The sequence below is a fragment of the Micromys minutus genome, assembly GCF_963924665.1.
Source record: "Micromys minutus genome assembly, chromosome: 29".
NCBI lineage: Eukaryota > Metazoa > Chordata > Mammalia > Rodentia > Muridae > Micromys > Micromys minutus.
This window is the reverse complement of record NC_137964.1, coordinates 13,893,342-13,920,696: the sequence shown is the minus strand read 5'-3', so window position 1 is coordinate 13,920,696 and position 27,355 is coordinate 13,893,342. Positions and strand designations below refer to the sequence as shown.

General features: G+C 47.0%; 1 protein-coding gene across 1 annotated transcript in view; it reads left to right on the top strand.

Moving 5' to 3' along the window:
• The first annotated feature begins 16,723 nt into the window (after positions 1-16,723).
• POR (cytochrome p450 oxidoreductase) overlaps positions 16,724-27,355 on the top strand; it is a 47,970-nt gene continuing 37,338 nt past the window's right edge. Inside the window, exon 1 of the mRNA XM_080940628.1 lies at positions 16,724-16,840. The gene's annotated coding sequence lies outside the window, so the exon portion shown is untranslated. The remainder of the gene's footprint in view (positions 16,841-27,355) is intronic.

Below are 27,355 nucleotides of genomic sequence, written 5' to 3'. Positions count from 1 at the left end.
GCTTACAACTTTCAGTCAGGACTCTGTGGGTCACAGAACATTTAGAGGATATTGACTCTTTTTTGGAGGCAGCCAGATGGGCTTGAAGAGTGAAGGAACAGGCTTAGGCAGTGGCTCTTAGCCTGTGAGCGGCAACAATGTTTGCATTGCAATTTATAACAGTGGCAACATTACAGTTACAAAGTAACAATGAAATGATTCTGTAGTTTTCAGTCACTACAAGGTAAGGAACTGTGTTAAAGGGGCCCAGCATTAGGAAGGTCCAGAGCCACTGGCTTGAGTGAGACACACAACTGGCCTGTGTAGGCCTGTATTTACTATCCAGTCCCCAAGAGCCTGGTGGACAGAGAGAGCCTAAGAGTATTATCTGGCTGCAGCGAGAAATTTGGGCCTGGGAGTCACTTTTATTTCTTTAGCTCTGTACCCCCAGAGCCATATGTATTTATGATAAATGTATATAAAATCCATTTAGAGACCATAGCTTAGTGGTAGAGCCCCTGCCTAGAATCCCCCAGTGAGGGGCTAGGGGCGTGGCTCAGCCACAGAACACTTTTCTAGCAGGAAGTAGGGCCTAGGTTTCATTCTCCCAGTACAGGGAGCAGGAGCTCAGTAAGTCGACACCCTGTCTTCAAACCTAGGATGTGCCCAGCACGTGAGCACCGGAGGGTTCAGGTGTGAGGAGGGAGTTTATAGGACTCTCTGCATTAATCATTTAGAAAAACACAATCTGAGTAAATAATGCCAGACCTGCTTTTCTTCCTTGAGCTTCAATCTCATTTGTTCTCTCTCTCTCTGGTTGAGTCCACCGTGTCAAAACAACTAAAATAATCCTGTAATTGTCACCAGATTGGATGGGAGGGACGGGCGGGTCAGGTTTCTTTCCTTATTGAACAATAACCCTCCCGCCACCCTAACTTTAGAAGTCTGAGGGTTTCTTGGAGGCCCTGAGATCTGCCTCAGGGATGAGAAGTCTCCCTAAGACCAAATGTGAGTACTGATCCCCAACACTGAACTGCAGGAATGTCTTAGGGGGAAAAAAAAATCTCAAAAACAGCTGAGCACAGCTCAAGAGGCTGAGGCAGGAGGATCAAGAATTTATGGCCATCCCACCATACATAACAAAATCTTGTTTCTGAAAGTGGAAGAAGGGAAGGGAGGTGACAAGGTGGCCCATCAGCTGATGATTCCTACAGTCAAATCTGGTAACGTCAGTTGATCCCTGGGACCCACACGGTGGTAAGTGGCTCCTGTGGGTGGGTCTCTGACATCCATAAGTATGCCATACCACGCATGCGCACACCTGCACACACATTAAGTAAATGAAGAATAATTGTTAAAATTATTTTTTATTGGATATTCTCTATTCTCTGTATTTACAATTCAGGTGTTATCCCCTTTCCACCAATCCCATTCCCCCTCCCCAATAATTTTTTTTTTAAAGGGCTGGAGCTGCAGGTTGGCATGCAGCAGGAGGCCCCAGGTGGAACCTCTCAGCATACACACAAAGAATTCTGAAAATCTAAAGCAGTCACTGGTGACAGGGGGTATTTTGCTGTCTGTTCTATCAACTATCAATGAGCCAATTATCCGTCACAATGCCAGTTAGGTCTATCAATTACCTATCGATTATGTTTGTCATGTATCTGTTCTCTGTCATCTACCTTCTATCTATATATCTATTTATCCGTCTATCTGTCCATCCATCCATTCATCCATCCATCCCTCCAAGCCAGGGTCCCATATAGTCCAGGCTAGTGACAAACTTAAGCAGTCAAGGGTAATCTCGAACTTGGTAGTGGCATGTACCTCCATCATACCTGGTTTTATGACCCTGCGACCTAAACCCAGAGCTTCATGCATGCCAGGCAAATACTCAAAATGGCGCCGTGGCCCATGACTATAATCCTAGCCTTCAGGAAGCTGATACAGGAGGATTGCTACAAGTTAAAGGCCAGCCTGGGCTACAAGTGAGTTCTGGACCAAGCTGGATAACACCCTAAGACTATGATCAGCAGAGAGAGACCTTATTTTAAAAGAGGTCAGGGAAGAAGAGAGAGAGAAAAAAGTAAAAGGAACCTCAATGTTATGCGTGCTTTGATGTGTGTGTTACTGAGGATTTACCCTCAGGCATGCAAAGTGCTTTACTTTAGTAAATCCTCCCTGGGGGATTCTAAGCAGGTGCTTTAGCTCTGAGCTACGCCCCCAGCCCTTCACTGGGGGATTCTAGACAGGGGCTCTACCACTAAGATAACTCCCAGACCCCCACTAACAGACCATAGGCCCCAATTGGGGGTTGTTAGAAAAGCATTCTACCACTAAATGACATTGCTCAGCCCTCTTCTTATTGTCTATGTTGAGACAGGGTTTTACTAAGTCACCCATACTGGCCTTGAAATCACTCTGTAGCCCAGGCACGCCCTGAATGTGTCCATCCTCCTCCTTCGGCTTCCCAGGTATATGGGATGACAGGCCTGTGCCATCAGGACCAGCTCCCTCAAGGTCGGGTGTCGAATGCTTGGCCTCTGGTTTTTAAAGACAAGGAGAAGCAGAGCATTGTGACTGTCACACCCCAGTGGGGTGCTTCTTCACTCTGCTTCTGCGTTGAACCCCAGATATTAGCTTCCTGGACCCTGAGTGTAACCGGACCAGCTGGAGTCAGCTGGGGCCAGCTGGGATAGTGCTGGGGTTCCTAGGGGACAGCTAGGGAAGGGGAATGAGAAGGGAAGACAGGGAGAAAACAGACCCTGATGTTCTGAAGGGCCATCAACAGGTCACCTGCACCTGAATTTTCATGTCTCCTTAAAATACCACAGTCTCAGCAGGGTGTTGGTGGTGCGTGCCTCTAATCCCAGTGCTAGGGAGGCAGAAGCAGATGGACCTCTGTGAGGCTAGCCTGGTCTATAGAGTGAGTTCCAATACAACCGGGGGTGGGAGTGGAGGGTGAGATGGGGAGGGAGGAAGCCACTCTTAAAGTAGGGAGAGCTCCACGTGCTTGCCTGCCTTGGAATTTTGACAGCCTGATTCCCAGAGCCCAGGTAATAAAGCCACGGGTGGCTATGTGCACTTGTAATCGAAATGTTGGGGCTGAGACAGGCGGGTCCATTCCTTGCTGGCCAGCCTTGCCTGGCCTAGTGTCATTAGTGAGTATCAGGCCCCAGTCAGAGGTGCTACATCAAGAACAAGGCTGATGGCTCCTGAGGAATGACACCCAAGGATGACCTCTGATCTCCACACGCATAAGAACAGACAAGCATGCCCACCAGTTTGAGTCTGTCTGCCTGGGCTGCGTTTGTGGGTTCAAGGCCAGGCTTAGATGAAAAGCAAGAAGACTGGGGAAATAGCTCAGCAGTAGAGTACTTGCCCAACACGTGTGAGACGTCAGGTTCAATCACCAGTATGGACAAAGGAAACACCTGCCAATCTTTAGGGTGTGCCATCAGCCACTAAAATAAGAGTCTCTGGATGCAAAGCAGAAATGGAAATGATGGGTGTAAGTGTATGCATTGTATGTGTGGATGTGTGTGCAAACATTGTATGTGTGGGTGCGTGTGCATGTACTGTATGTGTGGTTGTGTGTATGCATTGTATTGTAGATGTGTGTGCATGCGTTATGTATAGATGTGTGTATGTGTTGTGTGTAGATGTGTATGTACACATCCTATGTGTGGCTGTAGACACACATCTGGACAACCTTGGGTGTCAGTCAATGCTGACAATCTCAAACCTGAGCACAGTTGAAGAGAAGGCAGCTGTGACCTTAGAGTTCAATGTTTGAATCTCCCTAAAGTTTTGAAATCCCCCCACCCCCTCCAGACCTTCAGTCCCTGCCTCCCTCCCTCCCTCCACCACAAGCCCAATTCCTCAGAACCGTGTCCAAAGTTCAACAATCAAAAGAGGCAGGACTCACAGGAGAGAACAAATAGTCTTTTGCTATGGTTGATTCTATTTCCAAGTCCAGCCTGAATGGATGAGATTGGATAGATCCCAATGTGGGGGCTGGGTGGGCTGGGTGGACCAGGTTTCGGAACACAGCCCCAGGGTGGTTGAGAGAAGGATTGGATAGTTTTTAATGAGCGTCAAATGACCTCCCGAGTAGTGGTTCTCTGAGTGGTTCTTTCCCCACCCCCACCTTCACTTTGTTCCTGGATCCGTTATGCAACCCAAGTTTCAACTCTGGGTTTGTAGGAAGCCAAGGGAGGCTTCATGGGCGTCCTGGGCCAGGAGGGAAGAGGGACTTTGAAAGCCACGCCTTTCCTGCAGCCTCACCCTTCACGTTTGTGGTCCACGTGCTGTTAAGCCACTGCCCTCTCTCCTCAATGTAGCAAACAATCCCCTGATTGATTTTCTGTCCCGCGATCTCCCGGGCTACATCAGAATGTTGCTATGACAACTGTAACCTGCTGTGAAAGGGCTTCTAAGGAATCTAGCTGTGCTTCTTCTGTGTGCGTCTCCTGTGGTTCTTAGCCTCAGCTCTAAGCCTCTGAGCAGGCACTCTAGCAGAAATGAGAGGATATGGGGGAGTTGGATGGTGGCCCGCGAGAGCTGGTATCTCCGATAGACTCAAATCTCAGAACTTACAGATGCAGTTAAACAAAGTGTGGTCTGTAAGCCACGAGTATCCTCCGATCAGGAACAGGTTCGGAGGCATTAACCCCAGCACTCTGGAGGCAAAGGCAAGCAAACTGAAGGCCAGGAAAACAGCGCAGTGGGTAAAGGTTCTTGCGCTAAGGCTGAAGACTTAAGTTTGATTCATGGATCCCACAAGATGGAAGGGAAGCTAGGAGTCACGGAGACAGATCAGTGGGTAAAGTGCTTGCTGCACAAGCAGGCGGACTTGAGTTTTGATCTCCAGAGCCAGAGCTGGGGAGGCAGACACGGGAGGATCCTTGGGGCTCACTGGCCAGTCAGTCCGGCCAAACGAATGAACAGTAGGCAGTGGGAGACCCTATCCCAAGGTGGAGAGGGACTTGAGTTTGTCCTATGACCTCCACATGCATGTGCAAACACACGTGCGTCTACACTCATATACACATGTATGGACACAGGAAAGCTAAAGATCAGGGTGTTGGGATTCTGTAAACCCCACCCCACAGTTACCTGGCAACAGCCAGGTATGCTCCGCCCCAGTTACCTGACACTATGGGGGGGGGGCTGCTTGCCCCTTCCTCTCTCTCTCTCTCTCTCTCTCTCTCTCTCTCTCTCTCTCTCTCTCTCTCTTTCTCTTCCTCTACTACCCTCTTAGCTCCCCACCCCCCATGCCTAAATAAACTCTATTCTGTACGATACCGTCGTGTGGCTGGTCCCTCAGGGGGAAGGGATTCCCAACATGGGTTCCCCAGAGATATTCCCTTTGCCCCCAGGCCTCGCCATCCCTCCCCCACTTCATCTTATTTCTAACATTGGTGCAGAAACCCGGGACATCTTTTTACAACACGGGGTGGGGGTGGGGGGCTACAGAGTGAGTTTATAATTCCGTCCAAAATTTCCCCCAGGTTTCCAAGCCCCTAACTCCAATGTTGAGACTTTCTGGTCCCAGATTTGTATACAAAGTGGGGTGCCATCCACCTGGAAAACCTTTGGCTTAGTTTCAGTTTACTTTTGAGGGTGCAGAATTACATTTGAGTAAATAGCCACCTTTAGGCATAAGCACCTAATCCTCCCCCCCACACACACCCCCAACAGAGATTGTGGGATCATTTTTAAAGTATGACACCAAGTGCAACTACCTATGCTATCTATTTCCTGTGAATCTACCACCTAATGTTGCAGGTTAAAGAAGATAAACAAAGCAGCTGCCAGAGGAGTGGAGCAGGGTAGAAGGAGAGGGATGGGGGAGGGGGAGGGGGAGGGGGAGGGGACTTATTTCCCAGGGTACCCTGGAAGGACCACAGCAGGCTCTGTGTATTGGATGCTGTAAGGGAAAGAATATGAAGAGTGGGGAGGTTGCTCCGTTGGTAAGGTGCTTGTTGTCTGTTCTTGTTTGCTTTTCTTTTGCTCTGATAAAAAATACCATGACCAAGCAGGGCAATGGTGGTCCACACCTTTAATCCCAGCATTTGAGAGGCAGAGGCAGGTGAACCTCTATGAGTTCAAGGCCAGCCTGATCTACAGAGAGAGTTCTGGGACAGCCAAGGAGACACAGGAAAGCTCTGTCTCAATAGGCCAAACTAACCAACCAAACAAACAAATCAAAACTAAAGACAGCATGGGAGGGGAGGATTTCTTTCCTTTTTCAATTCAAGGTTACAATCCATCACTGAGGAGCGTCAGGGAGGGAGCTGGCTGTGGCAGCTTGAAGCAGAAACCATCAAGGAATGCTGCTTATTGGCTATTGGCTCTCTAGCTTCTGCTCAGCTTTCTTCGTTTAATTCTTAATTTATGTGTGTGGGTATTTTTGCCTGCATATATGTCTGTATAAACTAAGCATGCCTGGTCCCCACAGAAGCCAGGGGTGCGTATCAGTTCCCTGAGACTGGATTGTAGGAATGAAACCTGGGTCCTCTGGAAGAGCAGCCAGTGCTCTTAATCACTGAGCCATCTCTCTAACTTCTCTGCTAGCTTCTTATACATCCCAGGACCAGTTTCTTCTTCCTAAGGATGGTACTGCCACAATGGTCTGGACCCTCCTACATCAATTGAGGTGGGGGCCCACATCTTTAATCTCAGTACTTAGGAAGTAAAGGCAGGCATGAGTTTGAGGCAAAACCCTGCCTAACAAATAAGCAAAAATGGTCCCATGCACATAACCACAGGTCTATGTGATCCAGGCCATCCCCCAGTTCAGACTTCCTCAAATAACTCTGTGCTACGTCAACTTGATAGCTGAAGCTAGCTAGAGGCCACACAGGAGGCATTACTTAAATCTTCAGAACCATTGTAACAATTGAACATGTACATATATACATGTATATCATATATCAGACATCATACATATCATATATTATATATATGATAAATATTTTTTTTTAAAAAACCATATCTGTAACCCCAGAGCTGGGAAGGGATACAGGTGGTAGATCACAGGGGCTCACACCACCCAGTCTAGCAGAAATGGTGATCTCTAGTTTCAGTGCCTTAAAAACTAACATAGAGACATCAAGCTTTGGCTTCCAGCTACACCCAGCACACTCACATGTGTGTGTGCGCAGAGCACATGAGACAGATGGGTAAGTGGCATGGACTCAGGAAGAGAGAGCGTTGGCGAGGTAGCTCCATCAGAAGGTGCTCCCTATACCCATATTAAAAAAGGCAGAACATGCTGACTCAAATAAACAAGGTCCAAGGTGATCTCTGACTCCACATAGATGCAAGCTTGTACATGAGTGTAACCTCTCATACCTAGAACAAAGCCGGAAATTACTCATGGAGTGCAGGATTTTCTGAGGTCAAATTAGGGCAAGAGTGAGGCCTTTAGGTTATTGGAGGTCAGCAAAGGGAATCCTCACCCCTCCTCTCCTACTTCTTTCTGATGGTGACACTCATACAGGAAGGAAATGTCATACTGATGTCATCAGGGACCTCAGAACTTCCTGCAGAAGGAGGCAAGGGGGACAAGAAAATGACTTAGCAGTTAAGAACACTTCCTATTCTTCCAGAGATCCTGAGTTCAATTCCCAGCACCCACATGGCAGCTCCCATCTCTGTTAACTCTAGTTTCAGGGAATCTGACATCTTCTTCTGGCCTGCCTGGGTACCAGGTATGCACATGGTGCCCAGACATATACACAGGCAACACACTTTACATAAAACTTTGTTTGTTTGTTTGTTTGTTTTTAAATGTGTGTGGGCAGAATTCTCTTCCCATCCCACCTAATAAGAAAACTGACTTCTCATCCAAAGAGAAAAACAGAGCAGAACTTTGGCCAAGGCCAGACCTGTGATTAGGCTTGTGAGTAGATTTTGGCCCTGGATCTCTGAACTTTGTTGACTCCAGTGGCCTGGCCTTGAGGGGTATTGCCAGCCTCATGGGGCTAGTAACTCTACAGGTTCATTTACCTCGAATTCTGGGTAAACAGAGGTAACATTTAGAACTGGACTTATCTATCTAGTTGCTTTTATTTCCTAGGGTGCTCCTGTGTGCTCTGTGTGTAGAGGTCAATTCTTTCCCCTCATCGTGTGGCTCCACAAATTTTCCTGTCTCTACTTCCCAATAACTTGGGAATGCATGTCACCACATCAGGGGTGCTATGGGTCTAACTCAGTTCCTATGCTTGCAACACCTCCTACCGAGGGAGCAACTCCCCAGCCCTGGCTTGTACTTTTTTTAGAAAGAGATCTTGCCAGGAGGTGGTGGTGCATGCCTTTAGTTCCAGCACTAAAGGCAGAGGCAGAGGCAGGTCGATCTCTGAGTTTGAGGCCAACCCGGTCTACAGAGTGAGTTTTAGGACAGCCAGGCCTACACGGAGAAATCCTATCTCAAAAAAAAAAAAAAAAAAAAAAAAAAGAAAGAAAGAAAGGAAAAGAAAAGAAAGAAAAAAAAAGCCCTGGTTGGCTTTGAACTCAGAGATCTTCCTGCCATTAAAAGTTTATACTCTGCCTCCTGGTTTATACTTTTTGAAACCCTTTGGTATCTATGAGGGACATTAGCACAATCTTGCTCACCTGGAGCCTTCATTTTCTTCTTATCCAAGGACTAGTCACTCCCCCTCAGCCAAATATAGGGACATTTTCTTGCTTGGGGAAGAGGTCTGTCTAACATAACCTTAAGAGATGGTGCCGTGATCCTGGAATACCTGAAGTGTTATGTGCCTGTGAAGGAAAAGAGGCCAGAATGTGAAAGATACAGAGAAGCCTGGGGACAAACACAGGGGCCTATGAATCAGAGTTGGAGATGGTTTCCTGGTTGGGAGTCCAGAAACTATTCCAGTGAGAAATAGAGGCCCTCCAAAGCAAGAGTGGAACAGACACTCTGGAGGCTGAAGTGGACACCATAGAGAGCAGACCGCAGATCGGATACTGTGGGAAGGCAGGCTCTCTAGGGAGAGCTAAGCAGGAACGGGTAGGATCTGCTGGGTCAGACCACTGTTAGTAATCAGGCTGGGTCACAGCATATCTAGCTGGGGGATCTTGAAACACCTATGTCCCAGTTTCTTCTTTCCCTGTTGCTGCAATAAAAATACTCTGATAGCAACAAATCAAGAGAAAAGGGTTGTCCTGGTTCACAGTTCTAGGGCACAGTCCATTGCACCCACAGTCAGGAGGCAGAGATGAATGTTTGCTGCTACTCAGTTCGTTCCCCCACATGTATGCCCCAGGATCTACCCACAATGCACAGAGTTCTTTCTACCCCAATTAGCCAAAACAATACCATCCTGCACAGGCATGCCCGGGGGGCATCCTGCAGCTCATTCTTGATTCTGCCAAGTTGACAAGTGACATAAACCGTGACAACCTATTAGTTTGGAGGCCTTAAAGTATCTACTAGATGAGATACTGTCACCTGGGGAACTTAAGGAACCTTCTAGATGGGAAGCTTAAGACTATCTAGTCTATCAGACTAGAGACTTGAAACACTTGCTAGGCTGAAAACATTAGGGCAAAACCCTTTCTCTTACTCTGAACTCAATCTGTCAAGTATATATTTCAGGGAGATTTGTTATAATATGTAGAACACATTACATCTTAGCAGTATAGCCCCAGCCTAGAATCCCCCAGTAAGGGGCTGGGGGCGTGGCTCAGTGGTAGAGCCCCTGCCTAGAATTCCCCAGTGAGGAGCTGGGGGCATGGCTCAGTGGGAGGCCCCTGCCTAGAATCCCCCAGTGAGGGACTGGGGGCGTGGCTCAGTGGGAGGGCCCCTGCCTAGAACCCCCAGTGAGGAACTGGGGGCGTGGCTCAGTGGGAGGGCCCCTGCCTAGAATCTCCCAGTGAGGGACTGGGGGCGTGGCTCAGTGGGAGGGCCCCTGCCTAGAATCTCCCAGTGAGGGACTGGGGGCGTGGCTCAGTGGGAGAGCCCCTGCCTAGAATCTCCCAGTGAGGGGTTGGGGGTGTGGCTCAATGGCATGGCCTTTTTAGGTGTGAGGCCCTGGGTTGACTCCCTCGCTCCGTAAACAAAGTTAAGTTAAAAATGAAAGAAATAGATTTTCCTTGAAGTTGCTGCTGTGAAGCTTTCCAAGGATGGACAGTCTTCCCTCCATTGATGACAGATCCATGTCCCATCCTGACTGGTTAATGCTCTTCTCACCACATGCATAATCTTATTTGATGAATGTGTCTGCCAAAACTTGTAATGCCTAGATTACAAAGGCATTGCAAACCCAGCCTTGGTCTCTCTTTCCTCTTGGATCTCCATAACTTTCCTCCAGGAGGCATTAAGAATCCAGAAGGAAAGCCAGACCTCACAACAAGTGTGTATAGTGCTAGTTCTCGGGAAGTCGAGGACTGAGGATCAGCCTGGGCTACATAGTGAGTTCCAAATCAGCACATAAAGAGACCTTTGTCTAAAAAGGGGTGGGGATAGAGGTGGGAAAAGAACAAGAACAGAAAGAGCCAAGAGCAAGAACTAAAAGTTGTCCAAAGGGTTGTGACGCTCTACCCCTGCCAACATAGCTAGAGGTACAGAGTCCAGGCTTGCTGACAACCTAGCTGAGGGACTGGACTGTTGGTGTCCTAGAACTCTAGGATAAGAACTTTCTTTAGATTTAGCCCAAGATTCTCAGATTGTTGTGTCTTCTAGACCTTCACCATCAAGCGTAAGGGGGGGAAAAGGTTTGTCCCCGTGTAGGTGTGGCAGCCAAAAAGGCTGCTCAGGAAATGGCATGAGGAGCCACAGGGAGAGTCAAACCGTTACCGGTAGAGTTGGTCCAGTCCCGTACCACACCAACCCCATTGCAGTTCAACAGTGGGGCTGCCCCACTCCCAGCTCAGGTTAATTTCATCTGCTTTCCTTTAGACAGTGCCAGCGAGCCTCCGGGCAGAGGAGGGTTGTGCAGAAAGTGATTCTGATTTCACGGATGATTAGAGATGTTGTAAACACTGGTCAGTGTAACAGTAAAGTCAACATTATTTGTTGACTCGACCTTCAGATTCCAGTTTCAGACCATGAACGGAAAACCTGCTGAGAACACAGATGAGGTGAAGCCTAAGAACACAGAGGTCCTGATAGAAGAAGCTGAAAGTGGGATGGAGACAGAGGCAGGGGTGGGGACAGAGGCAGGGGCAAGGGCTGCATTGCATAATGTTAAGAGACAGTGTGACTCCGACCAACTCATGAGCTCATGGCTCAAAAAACAAAAGGTCCAAGGCTGCTGTCTTGATTATCATGACTCAGAAGAACTAAGATATTTGAATGATTATATTGGGAAGATATGAAAGTGAGGTGACCTATGCTTTCAAGGACCTTAATCAGGAGAAAGATTTAAACAGAGTGAGTTCTAGGTCAGCCGGGCTTATCTATCAAGACCTTGCCTCAAACAAATAACGAAGCAATCAAAAGCCCTAAAGATTTGACAGCTTAAGAGACAACATCTAAAATATGAGTCATAGGAGGTGGTGAGTTGATTCAGTAGATAAGGATGCTTGCCGCCAAGCCCCTGACAACCTGAGTTCGATCCCTGGGGTCCCTGTGACGGAGGCTATTGTCTTATCTCTACATTAATGCTGTGGTGCGTTTGTACCAATTCACACACACACACACACACACACACACACACACACACACACACATACAAAAGAAGTAAAAATATTAAGCACACAACAATATCATAAAGGTTTTGAGCTAGCCCTGGTGACACAGATCTGTCATTCCAGCTACTCAGGAGACAAAGGTAGGAGAGAACAGAGAGGTCTAAAGGCCTGTCTGGGTTACCACGAGTTCAAGTCCAGCATGAGTAACTTAATGAGAACCTTTCCCAGAAGAAAACGTTTCCAAAAGGAGAGCTGGAGATACAACTCAGTGCCGGGCGGTGTACCTGTCCAGCAGCTGGAATGTCTAGGTTCAGTGTTAAACAAAATGAAAAACTGGCTTAGGGCAAAGCCAGTCACAAAAACCCCAATTTAAAGTTGTTTCTGTAGAGGTCATTCACACACACACACACACACACACACAGCTGATTAACTTGGAAATAAAAATCAAAAGAAAGCAGGAAACAGGGTAAGAATTGATCCATTGATCCCGTGTGGGCGATAAGGAAGTGCTGGGGAGTTGACCACCTCCAAAGGTGTATCTTTTTTTTTAATTGAGAAATATGAAATGTAATCTAATTTAAAACTATGTTTACTTATGTCTTTGTGTAGGGATTATAGTCAGATTGTTCCTTCCACCTTGTAGGTCCCAGGGACCAAATTCAGGTAGGTCATCGGGCTTGGCTGCAAGTGGGGACCTGTCTCACCAGCCTCCCCATTAAAGGCCAGTTGTCATGTCAGTAATGAGCTCCCTTCCCTATCCTTTTGTTTTTCAAATAACTGGATGGTCCTTACTTACAGAGTTAGCAATAACAAACCAGCAGACCTGTTTCTGAAGGCCTCTACCAACTTTGTCTTGTCTCCTTAAATATCTGCATTTGCTTATAGGGCAGTGGAAGCTTAGCCCACTTGTATTTCACCATCTTCTCTGTGTGTTATGAGTGAACTTCACGTAGTGTTAGGTTTCAAACCTGGGACATATGGCTGAAGCACCTGCTTAACGTATCAAAGCGGACCTGGTCACCAGGTTTTCCCAGCATTCCTCAGTCGTGCCCCCCCCCCCCCATACAGGATCCTCCTGACTAGCTTGCCCCACCCAGAACCCTGAACTCTCCCTTTTTGAATCTTTCGGTCCTCCAGGTTCCTCTCTCCTTAAGTCACCCAGTTCAGGGTCAAGTCCACTCTGGCCCCTCCTAAATGTCCCTGCCTCTGGCTTTGCTCTCCCCCATATCTATAATAAACCTTCCCTTCCACCATTTCTAGGAGCAGCCATCTTTTTTCCTTTTCCTTTCCTTTCTTTTGTCCCTTCCTTCCTTCCTTCCTTCCTTCCTTCCTTCCTTTTTCTCATTCAGTCTAGAGTAGTTTGTACTTTCTTTGCTGGGAACTGCTGGATTGTATCTTTTGCTCACTTACATTAATTGATCTTGCTGATTTAATTAATGGTAGGAGCTCTTAATTATGGATGTACTCTTTGCTTGTGGTTGCAAATATTTTCTCCTAATTGGTTGTTTTTGGAACTGTGCTAGCTCACTTTTCACACACATCAAGTCTTTGTTTCTTTTGCATTCATTGTATTTGTTTTGGGTATTGGGGGAGGGTATCCATTGTCTTAGAAACTCAGAGTACAAACTTTGGCATTTGGTTCTTCTTTCTACCATATGAGTCCTGGGAAACCAAACTCAGGTTGTTGGGCTTAACAAAAAGTACCTTTACCTGCTAAGTCATATCTTACCAGCTTTATTTATTTTTCTTCTAGATTAGATCTCATTATGTAATCTAGACTGGCCCAAACCACCATGCCCAGCTTCCTTTTTATTTCCTTCACCTCCTCTCCTTCCTCTTCTTCCTCCTTTTTTTTTTTTTTTTCCTTTGAGACAAAGTCTGATAAACCAGAATGGCCTCCAATTCTTCATGTAGCTCAAGCAGTACTTGAACTCCTGACACCCCTGCCTCTAACTCCCAAGTACTGAGATTACAGGTCTGAGCCAGCACATTCAGTTCTTGTTTGATTTTATGGGATTTCTTTTCTTCTCCTCCTCCTCTGTCTGAGACAAGGTTTTTCTATACAGTTTTGGCTAGCTTGGAACTCAGTATATCAGCCAGGCTGGACTTGAACTGTTAATCCTCCTGTCTCTCTCAGAAGTGCTGGAATTATAATTATTCATCACCATGCCTGGCTTTTATGTCATCTTAAAACAATGTCATTTTGTTCATACAGTCTCTGAGTCTGTGTTAGTGTGAGGTATGTGTCCCATCTACAGGTCCCCCCCCAGCCTACAGATAGCATATTTTCTGAAGGCAAGGCAGCAATTGGGACGGTAAATGAAGAAATGTCATTGGCTGGGGAGCACAGGAGAAACAAGGTGGCAACATACAGTCCGGAAGCTTCTGGAGTTACTCAGGTGAAACACAGGTGTACTGGAAGCAGGTGAAAATCAGCCAAGGGCATGACTCAGCGGTAGATCACTTGCCTAGAATTGCCCAGTGAGAGGCTGGGGACGTGACTTGGAGACAGAATACTTATCTAGCATTCAGAGGCCCTGGTTTCAGTGGCCAGCACTGAAAAAAAGGAAGGAAGGAAGGAAGAAAGAAAGAAAGAAAGAACACACACACACACACACAGATAGGCAGACAGACAGACAGACTCTAAAAGCAGAAGCAGGAAGTAGGAAGTCTGAGACCTAGTGGAAGGTATGGGGAAATGTCCAAAAGGTGTTGAAAGGGTGACACAGAGTATCAGATATGGATTTTTTCTGAAGCAACCCCCTGGGGTGCTGTAAGACTCCTCTGTTGCTCATTCTGCTAGTTGGGCTAGGTCAGCCCTACCCTGTGGTCTGTAGAATTTACCAAACCTGTTGCCAGGCTAGGTTTAATTTCAGTGTTAGACTGGTTCCTTCCTAGCCATAGGAAGTGTAACATGACGCCACAATCGTCTCTTTATGGAGGGTTTTACTATTACACCATTTTGTTGTTGGTTGCCTATCGTACTGGCTGTTTTTGTGTATCAACTTGACACAAGCTGGAGTTATCACAGAGAAAGAGGAAATGGCTGCATGAGATCCAGCTGTAAGGTATTTTCTCAACTAGTGATCAAGGGGGGAGGGTCCAGCCCCTTGTGGGTGCTGCCATCCCTGGGCTGGTAATCCTGGGTTCTATAAGAAAGCAGGCTGAGCAAGTCAGGGAAATCAAGTCAGTAAGTAACATCCCTCCATGGCCTCTGCATCAGCTCCTGCTTCCTGACCTGCTTGACTTCCAGTCCTGACTTCCTTTGGTGATGAACAGCAGTGTGGAAGTGTGAGCTGAACAAACCCTTTCCTCCCCAACTTGCTTCTTGCATCTTGGTTCTGTGCAGGAACAGAAACCCTGACTAAGACACCTATGTTAAAATTTTCTTGCCAGACATGGTAGATGGAGCTCTAGGGAGGCAGAGGCAGGGGATCTCTGTGTTGGAGGCCAGCCTGGTCTCCAGAGCAAGTTCCACGATAGCCAGGGCCACACAGAGAAATCCTATCTTGAAAAACCAAAACAAAAAGAATTGTGTGTATATGTGTGTGTGTGTAAGTCAGAGCACAACTTAGCAAGTGCCTTTACTTACCTCACAGGCCAGTCTCTATTTTTAAACATGGGGGAAAAAGCCAGCTATGATAGAGCATGCCTGTAAGGAGTTTAAGGCCCGTCTCGGCTCTATGGCTATATGGAAACCAGTTTGAGCTACAAAAAGCTTGATCTTGAAAAGAAAAATAAAGCTACAATATATGAATGATTATGTATTAATAATAAATATGAAGAATGGTCTCTGAGGAAACTTGCTCATTGGTCCAAGAGGAATTTGTAGCAGAATTTTCTTTTTTTCCTTCTTCTTCTTCCTCTTCCTCCTCTTCTTCAGAGACAGAGTCTCACTCACTACTGCTCTATGTAGATCAGGCTGGCCCTGAACACACAGAGATCCACTTGGTTCTGCCTCCCCAGAGCTGGGCCACAGCAGAACCTTAATTTATTTTTATTGCTATTACTTATTTATTTTCGCGTGTGCAATTGGCATACATGTGCCCCAGGACAACCAAGTCAATTCTCTTCTTCATCGTTTGTCCTGAGCATAGAATGACTCAGGCTGAATAGCAAGTCACTTTACTCAGAGAGCCATCTTGTTGACTCAAGAATGTTTACTAGTAATAGTAACAGTCATAAAGATAAAGCTATTTAGAACAAAGGTTCTGCCACCCAGACCTTATGTTCCTGTTACCCCAAACCTCCAGGGGGCAGAAGTGGGATTCTTAACTCCAATACAGCCGACTGTTCTTTGATTTTTTTTTTTTTTTTTGAGAGTTACAAGTAGCTCAGGCTGGCCTCAACCTTATTGTAGTCGAGGCTTATTCTCCTGTTTCAATCTGGGATGAGCTGGCATCAAGCACGGATGCTGGTAGCCAGATTTCCAAATCCTGTTGCTTTCGCCTCTCCCCTAGCCACTTCTCTCCCTTAAACAGATTAGTTTTCAAAACCTCGGGGGGCACCGCTCTCAACGCCCCCCCACCGTCCCCCTCTCGACCAGCGGTTCCTCTCAACCTCGCCATTTTCAGCTGACAAAAGACATGAGATCACAGGTGAGCTGAGGCCAGCAGCAGGACGACACACGAGGTGGCGCATAGCCACGACCCCGCATTGACCCAAGAGACCGAGTTCGGCTGCCAAGGGGAAAGGCAGGGTCACGCAAGCACAAACGTCTGTCATAGCCGTGCACGCTGGTAGCCAAACCTCAGATCTCAGCCCAGAAATGGGCGGAGCTTCTTTGAGAGGCGAGAGGGGCATGGCCCAGAATCAGAGCTAGGCCTGGGGGCGGGGCTTCTCTGAGGAGCCAAGAGGGGCGTGGCCTAGAAACTGAGCATCTGAATTGAGCGCCGCCCGGCTGCGAGGCGTGCATTTTCTCTGGAGAGGATGAGGGGCGTGACCTAGGTACTGAGTGCGGGGCTTAGGGGCGGGGCCCTCGGGGCTGTACCAACAGCAGGGATTTAGAAGGGGAGCAAAGGAAGAAGAGCCTGCTTCGAGAGCGCGCGCGCAGCTTTTGTGGGCGGGGCCTTGGCGGTGTTGGCCACGCCTCACCCCCGCAGCCTCCCGGGCGGTGGTAGCGCCTCAGTGGTGTGGGCTTGCGTCCGGGGCCCCGCTGCCTCAGAGACCTACAGGATCGCGCGCGGTGTGTGATCTGGTCGGTACTGGGGATCGCAGGGTGAGTGAGCAATGGGGGAACCTCAGGGGAGCTCCGCATTACCTAGTCACCTCTTGTCGCTGGGACCATCCGGTTTGTGACTCCGGGGAGGGTTTTTAGGCCGATCTCCGCGCGACTCACCCGGTGCGGAAGGCGAGACTTCCCAACTCGGCCCTTCTGGGGTGACGCTTGCCACCACAACCTAACCTGTCGCGGGGCGTATTGAGGGTCGTCCTCCCTATGACTGCCTTCACCTGAGGGTCAGATCTTTGCTTCTACGGGTGGAAGATTCGGTCCTCGGGACTCCTCTCAGGCAAAGCAACATTCCCTCTTCAAGCCTCAGTTTCCCCCACCTGTGTGACGGGACTTTTGGGCAGCAGATTATTGAAGAGCACTCACTTGAGAATGGGCTCCATGAGGGCGAATAGGACCCGGCAACAATCAGGTGTGCTCAGTGGAGGTGTCACCCTTGCGTGCATCCCTGGGGCAGTCCTCCTCTCGGGACAGTGCCTGTGACACACCTTTGTCCGGCTTGCTTGAGCAGCAGTGACACCCTGAGCTCTTGGGAGCAACTGGGTGAGAGGTGATCTGCCAAGCAGCCGGACATCTTCCAGAGAACTTCATCTGGATTGGCTTTTCCCTCCTCTCTGTTTCTTTTCTCAAGACGATTCAGCATTGTGTAAGCTAGGGAGGGAGGATTTTAGGGACATTTCAGTGAAAGCGATGTGTGTTTGCAATAGACCCATCAAACTTAAGCGGTTCGCTCTGAGTCTGGCCATGATGCCGGAATAAGGAAAACACAAAGGGAGATTCAACTGGTGGGGGTAGCCCTGGGTTCGAGTCTTACCACCTTGGCAGGACATGTAACTTCTCTGTTCGATCAGCTACCTGACTCTGTAGTTGACTTCGAGTGTGTGTGTGTGTGTGTGTGTGTGTGTGTGTGTGAGAGAGAGAGAGAGAGAGAGAGAGAGAGAGAGAGAGAAGGTTTTGTTATGAAGCCGAGGCTGGCCTGCACCTTGCTTTGTAGTAGCCCTTGAACAGATTGATTCTCCTGTCTCAGCCTCCTGAGTACAGAAATTACAGGTGTGTGCCACTTGGCCTGGCTAAGGTTGTGACATTTTTGAGGACAAGAGATAATCCTGGAGCTGTTCCAGTACTTAGGAGGGTGAAACAGGAGGATTGCTTGAGTTCAAGGTCAGCAAGTTCCAAGTCAGTCAGGGCTGCATATTGGGACTATCTCAGGAAAACTGAAGAAGAAAGAGGCCGGGATCCTGGCTAGTGGTATTGAGAACTGGGCTGGCTAGTCTTTGTAAGCCAAGTGGTTATCTAACCCCTGAGATTTGTTTTTACTGCACAGGGCAGTAATATCTGGAGCTGTTTGTAGCTTTGGTTCATTGACCACACATAAACTCTACCCTCATAGATCCCCTGTGAATGTTGATCTTTGAATTGTCCACTAGTGGGACAATGGCTCAGAAAGAATACAAAATGGGCTACCTTGGTTTTGTTGTTACTCCAGTGGCTCCTATAAAGTTTTCACTTTCTTTGGAGAGTGAGTGGCTCTTAACTTTTATACCCTCTGATACTGGAATTGGTCTCATTGAGCACATTGCTCAATCATTATCAAAAAGTGGCCAGAAAACAGGCCCACACTGGAGAAGATAGAGTATTATCTTATTACCCTCACATCTGGCATTTGAGAAAGTTAGAGGTAGGTATAGACTGCAGAAGACTCCAGAGATGGACTTTGGTACCTAGAAATCACAGGCTTGGTGGCAGCCTGGATACCTCAAGTGAAGACATCCCGATAGTTGGTGTTTATAAAAAAAATAAAAATAAAAATAGAAAAACATCCACAGGAGATGTCTTTGGTCTGAGAAACCTGAAATTATAGGCCTGTTCACTTTGGGGCAAGGTTTTCTTAACTCCTTGAAAATCAGGATCTACATCTATTAGGAAAGTCTCTGTGTACTTAGCAGATAGACTGTTTGAAAAGAACTTCCTGCCAAGAGCAAAACATTTACTTACTGAATCCATGGGACATTTCAACATTACAATATTAAATCTAGTTGTTCTGAGGCAGCGTCTCAGGTATCCCAGGCTGACCTTGAATTCCCAATCCTGCTTCTGCCTCCTAAGTGTTAGGACTGGAGCCACCTGCATACAGAATCTACTTCTTAGGGATGTCCCCTCCTTGTGAGAGCTTACCCAGTTGTCATTCTAGAGGTCTGCTGTGTAAGCACTTTACACATCAGGCCAGGCCTGTGGGCCTCAGCTCAGTGAAATGTAACTTTCCTTAGTTTATTTCTTCTTTATTGATTTTCATATCGTATATTGAGCATATTCCTTCACAGGTACACCTTTGCAGGTCTGTTCTTCCTTTTCCGGTTTACCATGTGCTAGATACTGTACTGCTCCCACTCACTCAGGATCTCCTCTCAGAAGAAGAAAAACAGAGATACAATGTCACAAAGCACCACAGAGTACATACCATCTTATGTCTTACTACATATTTTAAATGGTTGTTTCTTTGTAAAAGAAACAGATAATTTGTATCTTAGAGACAGAAAATACCTTTTCATTGGGTATTTTGTTTGTTTTGTTTTGTTTTTAACCCCTGCTATTTGTTTTGGGAGGAGGTCTTGCTAAGTAACCCTGTCTGGCCCAGAACTACTTATAGAACCTAGGCTGGCCTCAAATTCGTAGCAATCCTCCTGCCTCAGCCTCCCATGTGTTGGGTTTACAGGGGGTAGGCACCAACTTCCTGGTGCTAGATCCTCATTCTCATTTATTTGACACAAGCTCCAGAGAAGAGCTTGTCTTTCCATATATTTCTGTTATTTGGCATCTGACAGAAATCTGGACTCAAGCACTGGGTCAAAGGTAGCTTATCTGCTAAGTCAAACCATAGGTATAGGCCAGGCTTTGATTTCTTCATCAGTAAGGTTGGAGAAAGAAACCCTGTTCCATTGGTCTCCCAGATTAGCTCAGAAGCTTTCTTTACTTTTTATTTTAATTAAGGGTAATTTTTGTTATTGTTCTTTTGTTTTTTTGTCATTTGTTTTTTCCTCATGCAGCTCAAAGTGACCATAAATTCACTATGTAGCTGCAGATGGCCCTGAACTCCTGGACCTTGTGCCTTCATCTTCTATAGGATGAGGCTTTTCTTCCTCCCTCTCTTCCTTCCTTCCTTCCTTCCTTCCTTCCTTCCTTCCTTCCTTCCTTCCTTCTCTCCTTCCCTCCTCCTCCTCTTCCTCCTCCTCCTTCTTCTTTCTTTCTCTCTCTCTCTTTTCCTTTCCTTTCTTTTAACTAAGGTCTTGCCTCTAAGTAGTAGTCCTCCTGCCCAGTCATTTTAAGAGTGATGGGCTTCCAGATGTGCACCACCATGTCCAGATAGAACATGTTGATTCTTATTGTTCTTGGCAGGCTTAGGTCCCTGTGGAATGACACTTCAGAAGTCCTCAGGGTTGGTCTATGTGGATTTTGGTTCAGCCCCTTGAGAACCTTGCTGGGAAGGGAAGAAAAAAGAAAACTAAATAGATATATGGTGGAGTAAGCCAAGTTTCTCTCTGAGGTGACAGTTGTGAGGTGCCTTGTGCTGAGGATTCGGTGGCCACCTGGAACAGAACATGAGCAATGGAGCACACAAGAGGACCTGTCTTGGGAGGCAGGGGACTGTGCCAGGCTCTTGGTAGCTAGTGTCCTTTGACTCTTGATAAGTCAGGAGGAATCCTAAGCCCATCAAAGAATCCTGGTGTACACCACTTCTGGGATAACTAAGATATGGGTGGTGGAAGGCCAGGGTTGCATGGTAGGCCTACCTGTACAGATTTTGAGTGTGTGTGACCTTGGGTGACATCACTCTTTTCTTCCAAAGCAGAGTTTCTCGTTGACTTGAAGCTGTTGAAGCTGTTTGATTTGGCCGGAATGGCTGTTCTGCAAGCCCCAGGGATCTACCTGTCTCTACCTCTCTAGCACTGGGAGTTTTTAAGTGCATGCGGACAGGCTGGCCTTTTTCTTTTTTTAATGCTAGGTTTTGGGAATTGAAACACTTTATCAACCAAGCTATCTCCCTACCCCTTGTTTCTTTGATAAGAATTTTTTAAAAATTACACTCATTTATGGGGTGGGAGCCTTTGACATGGTACATCCGTGGAAGACAGAGGACAACTTGGAGAGTTAGTCTCCTGCTACTGTGTGGGACCTGGGGTCAAACTCAGGCCATCAGTTATGGTGGCAAATGCCTTTACCCACTGAGCCTTCTCACTTCTTTCTCTGATGTTTTGTTACAGAGTCTTAATGTGCTGTAATCCAGGATGGCTTTGAACTCAACACAGTCCTCTGACTTTAGCCTGTCATATGCTAGGAGGCATTAGGTCTAGAGTTAGGATTCAGGTGGTCATGAGCTACCTGCCATGGGTTCTGGGAACCAAGCTTGGGCGTTGAAAAGACCATCAAGTTCCCTTCATTGGTGAGCCACCTCTCCAGCCCCTGTCAGCCCTGCCTTTTTAGATTTAAGTTTCAATCATTCTGAATGTGAAAACACAAAAATTATGCATATTTCTAGATAACCCGGTGTTTTATCTTCTGATTTTCTATTGTCATGTATTATTGACAGAAACTTCTTTTATCACTGAGCTATCTTGCTTGCTGCTTTTTTTTATTTTAAAGATTTACTTATTTTATGTATGTGAGTGTCTTCAGACACACCAGATCCCATTACAGATGGTTGTGAGCCACCATGTGGTCGCTGGGAATTGAACTCAGGTCTTATGGAAGAGCGGCCAGTGCTTTTAACCACCTAGCTATCTCTCCAGCCCACTTATTTCAGTTTTAAGATATGTCTTAGGTATAGGTCAGTCTCAGAATTATCTTTTAATTGGTAGGCTGGGGGCTGAGACCTTCTGATCTCCTCTGTATGACATAGCTGAGAGAATTCTCTCTGCTTTCCAGAAACTCAGCAGTTCCTGACTGGGGATGTAGCCAAGTAGGTAGAGTGTTTATCTAGCATGCAGGAAGCCCTGGATTCCATCCCCAGTACTGCATAAACTAGGCATGGTGGTGCATGTGTCTGTACTCCAAGATTCAGGAGGTGTGGAGGTAGGCAGGTCAGGAGTTCAAGACTATCCTGGGAAACATAGTAAGTTGGAAGCTAGCTTGGGTTACATAAGAGCCTGTCTCATAAAAGGAGGGGAGGAAGGAAGGAAAAAGAAGAAAGGAAGGCTTTTAAGGTATAAAGAATAATTAGATATTACTCCAGTCTATGGTGCCTTAGCAATGATCTGTTCCGAGAGTGGACAGGTGATAGCCTGTGGCAGAACAGTAATCTGGGAGAGTTTGGCTCTTGCTTACCTGGTTGTATAACCGGAAGAATAATAGACAAGGTGTGCCTTCCAAGGTGGAACATACGTCATCTTATTTGTAAGTGAGAGCTGCAGGTAGTATCGAGTCATTTGACTTTATGTACACTGGTCATAGCTTCAGAGTCTGTGGCCCTCCCCTGCCTAACCCCTTCTCAGAGTTCAGTCTCCACATCATCTCTCCCTGGGACAGTTCATGTACACAACACCACACACCTGGATGACTTTGATCTTCAGTGTGTATTGTGTACTGGGTCTGGATAAAGGTTCACAGGACCGGGTAGATACATAGAAACTCTTGGTAACCTTCCCAGTACACAGATGCAACGATTGAGGGTCACCCAGGGTTGATTTTCAACACAGTAAACACCAAGGCCCTGGAATACACAGATTGCGTTAGCCAATTGTGCCAGGCTCCTCTGGGGTGGGGCTGAGGGAGGTACACATTCCAAGCATCACAGAGGTTTCTGACCTGGGTTTGTGGTCTGGTGAAGAAGGCGGTGTGTTGGCTTTTGTTTAAGGGTTCAGTGACTGTTTATAAAACCTCAAACTCACTTAGGTCAGTTCGGGTCCCTTATATAATGTGATCTGAGACCTGGGCTTGGGCCTTGATGGAGGACTGCCTGTTAATAGGTTTAGAGAGAGAGAGAGAGAGAGAGAGAGCTTTCATCTGCCATGGCACGTGTGTGGAAGTCAGAGGACAGTTCTGAAGTTGGTTCTCCATTATGTAGGTCTTGGGGATTGAACTCAGGTCTTCAGACTTGGCAGTATGCACCTTTTCCCACTGACCTCTCTTACTGGCCTATAAGGAATATTTCTCGGGGCTGGGATATACCTTGGTACTGAAGTGCTACTTCAGTACCTACTGTGTGAAAGGTTCTGGGGTTCCATTCCCCAGTACCATAAAGATAAATAAAGTTATGCAATATGATCTGGAGGCCATAAGTAGTTCAATAGCCATAAACTGCCATCAACATATTGTCTGCTCCTGACAGTGGCCCTGCCATCTTTCTGTTTCTGGTCCTCAGAACTCTCGAGGACAAATGCTGCTACCTTCCCTTTTCCCTTTTATTCTGGGTCTGCAGCTGCCATTAAATCTTTGTCTGGTTTTGGGGCTTTAACGTTCTTTCTGTAATTGCATGTCCTTACAGTAGCTGCTGTGCTGGTCCCCAAATTGGCCTTTTGTTAAGGAGTATTTTTATTTGTTACTAGTGTGTATGTGTGTTTATGATGTTGCATGTGTGTGAGTGTGTGCCATAGCCCAGGTATGGAGATGAGAGGACAGCCTGTGGAGTCAGGTCTCTCCTTCCACACCTTTCCAGGGATCCCAGGGATCAAACTCACATTGCCAGGCTTGCACAAGCAGGTGCCTTAACTCACTGAGCTGTCCCAGTACCTCACTTTTCTTTCTTTGAGACAGGATTTTGCCTTGTTCTAGGCTGACCAGGAATTCCTAATTCTCGGCCTCTCCCCACCCACTTCCCAAGATCTGTCCATGGTACTATTGCTAGATTGATTCCCCTCCACCCCCAACAGTTTTAAAGATTTCTTTTTATTTCTAAATAAAAAAAAGGCACCAGTGTTTTGCCTGCAGGCATGTGTCTATACCACAACTGGTTCTGGTGGAGTCAGAAGAGGGTGTCAGATCCCTTGAACTAGAGTTGTAGATAGTTGTAAGCTAGCACATGGATGCTGGGAACTAAACCCTGACCTCTGCAGGAGCAGTACATGCTCCTGACCACTGAGCCATCTCTCTAGCCCCTGCTAGGTTGATCTTGATCTTAAAGACTTGTTTTTTTGGGATTTTTTTTCTTTCTTTCTTTCTTTTCTTTTCTTTTCTTTTCTTTTTTTTTTTTGAGATAGGGTTAGGCTTAGGCATAGGTTAGTTTCAGACTTGCTCTATAGCCAAGCCTGTCCTTGAACTCCTGACCCTCCGTGAGTTTGAAGCCAACCTGGTCTACAAATGGAATTCCAGGATGGCCAGGGCTGTTGCACAGAAAAACCCTGTCTCCAAGACAAAAACAAAAGAGAATTTTTGTGTTTTTGTTTACCGGGAGATATTGGGGTGGACATGAAACCAGGGGTTTGTGTGTGCCAGAACATTCTCTACTTTTGAGCTATACCCCCCGCCTTGCTCAAGAGTTTAAAACTATCCTCCTTATCTGTTGAGTAAATGTTTTTTTTCTTTGTTTACGTTCTATAAAGTAGCCAGTAACAAAAGGCATCTAGCCAGGCAGTGTGGCTCAGATCTGTAATCCTAGCCCTTGGCTGAGGTAGGAGGACAAGTCTGAGGCTAGCCTGGGCTACATAGGAAGACAGTTTCTCGGAAAATGAAATGAAGTACTTTCTACCCCTTTGGCAATATAGTTGGAATGGAAGGTGAGTCGGAGTTATTTCTGTGAGGAAAAGCCAGTGCATGGAAGAGAGCCAGAAGGTAATAAGTACTCAGCCGATAGTAACTAAATGAGCAAAGGAGTAAATGAATGACTGGACATTGCGTCGTTCTTCCAAGAACATTGCTGATCTGTCTTGTGTGTTAGCTCACCCCAGATGTCTGATTAAGATTGTTATTCTTAGGTACAGTAGCTATGGACTTATATTTTTAATTTTTGTTTGTGTTTCAAGACGGGGTTTTCTCTGCATAGCCCTGGATGCCCTGGAACTCATTCGGTAGATCAGACCGGACTCGAACTTAGGGATATGCCTGCCTTTGCCTCTGCCTCCCAAGTGCTGGAATTGAAGTCATGCACTACCACCACCTAGTTATTTTTACTTTTTGGTATTAAAATTGTGTGTGTGTGTGTGTGTGTGTGTGTGTGTGTGTGTGTGTGTGTGTGTGTGTGTGTACACATGTACATGTGAAGGCATATGATCCCCTGCAGCTGGAGTTACAGGTGTTTATGAGCGATGGGATGTCGGCGCTGGGAACTGAACTCCAGTCCTCCACAGAGCAGCAAATTCTCTTAACCACTGAGCCCTCTCTCTGGCCCCTTAGTTCTTTGTCAGACCTTTTTATAACAGTTAGAAAGTGACAAATATACACGAGGCCCATGCTCTCCAGTGCCTCAGCTGGCTTGTAAGTTTATCCAATCCCACACGCTCTTCCTAGCAAAATCAAGAGTTTAGCAGGACCTGAGGGCAAGTGGTTGTCCCAGATGAGAACCAAGAGAAGTGGATGGGATGGAGGGGTGGCTCAGTGGTTAAGAACGCTGGCTGCTCTTCCAGAAGACCCAGGTTCAACTCCTGGCACCTAGATGGCAGCTCATCTCCTGTAATTCCAGTTCCAGGAGATCTGACACCCTCACACAGACATACATGAAGGCCAAACACCCATAACCCATTCACATAAATTGAGAGAAAGAGAGAGAGAGAGAGAGAGAGAGAGAGAGAGAGAGAGAGAGAGAGAGAGAGAGAGAGAGAAATATCCTGGGCTAGAGCCACTGACCGGAACCTTTCACTTAGGGCAGGAAGGCAAGCCAGGCTGCGTGTAGGCGGGACTAAGAGCTAATGCCTTCACATAAGTTGGTCTCTTCCCACTCACGGCCCTAGATTCCCAAACTGTGACCCTGCTTGCCACAAGGCACCATTCTGGCTCTGCCCTTTCTCCCATGCCCAGAGTTCCCTTAGAGTTTCAACTGAGCCTGAAGCCCCATGCCTTTAGCTACATAGGTTTAGGCAGAGTGCCTTGTGGGTACCAATCCTCTATTCTTTAAAAGAAAAAGAAAAGACATCATTGCTAACTCTGAGGGGTGGGGGAGGATGTACGTGTGAGTCCGCTGTCCTCGGAGGCCAGCAGAGAACACCGGCTGGACTTAGAGAATGTTGTGAGCTGCAGGATGTGGGTCCTCAAAACTGAGCCTGCATCCTCTAGAAGAGCAGCACGTGCTCTTAAACTGCTGGACCAGCTCTCTAGCTCCTTACTCCTCTGGAATGTTCTATCTACTGCTCTGGCCCCAACTATCCTCACATAAGCATAATCCCTGCATCAGAGACAGCCTCGGAGATATAAAGTGCTTTGCAAATACTGAGCATGAGGCTGTTGCTAGCTTCCTTTGCCAATGATCCTGACACAAAGGAAGGGCCAGGGAAGAAAAGTTACACCTGGTGACAGACCTACTTACCTTGTGGCTTCAGTTGCGTCAGTAATGTCAGCTGTGGGTCCTACACTCCTCCGCCCTGACTTCTAGGCAGCTCTGCTAAGTTTCATGTTCAATCATAATACCCTGCCCCACACCACCCTTCTTTTTTTATTTTTGGATTTTTGAGACAGGGTTTCTCTGTGTAGCCCTGGCTGTCCTGGAATTCACTCTTTAGACCAGGCTGGTCTCAAACTCAGAGATCCATCTACCTCTGCCTCTTGAGTGCTGGGATTAAAGTCATGCACCAACCACCCCCCCCACCCAGGCTCATTTCTCCTCCTCATCCTCTTCTTTCTCCCCCTTCTTTTTCTTAATTTACTTATAATATGAGGGTAAGGTGCATGTTGGAGGTCAGGATAACTTGCAGGAGTTAGCACATGGGTCCCAGGGATGGAGCTCATGTTGTCAGACTTGACAGCAAACACCTTTTTCTCCAATCTCTCTGTGGCCCCTGGTGGGCAATCGTAAGAAAGTCTTCTATCCTGTGGTTGGAGGAGGGCCTATGTATTACTGATGTGTTCATGTTGTAGATTTAAAACACACACAGACCTCTATAGGCGTTGGTACTCAGTGATGCACATTGTCTTGAGTTGATGCTTATAGAGATAGGGTCTTGTATAACCCAAGCTGGCCTTGAACTCTCCCCTGACCTTTCTGCTCCCACCCTGGAAGTACCAAAATGACAGGCATGCACCCCCACACCGGGGGGGGGGGCATCCCCAGTGACAGCAACTTTTAATGCTTAGCTGTGGTCTAATGTTAATGTGAAATCCTAACAGACCTTGGGGTGGGATGGGCCTCAGAACAGCACTGTCAGAGACCTCAGTGCAGTGGCAGCCTTTGGCCTAACACTGTGATGAAAGTCTGGATAGAAGCCATTTTTTGGGAGGCCTGGGAGAGAGGCTCCAGAGGCTCTGATTCTCTCCTAGTCACAGGAGACGCACAGCTGTTGTTGATGGCATAGTCTGCAGCATTGGAACCCCTGCCACCGTCATGAGCCAACCATCAAGTCACCACATCTTCCATAGCCGATGATC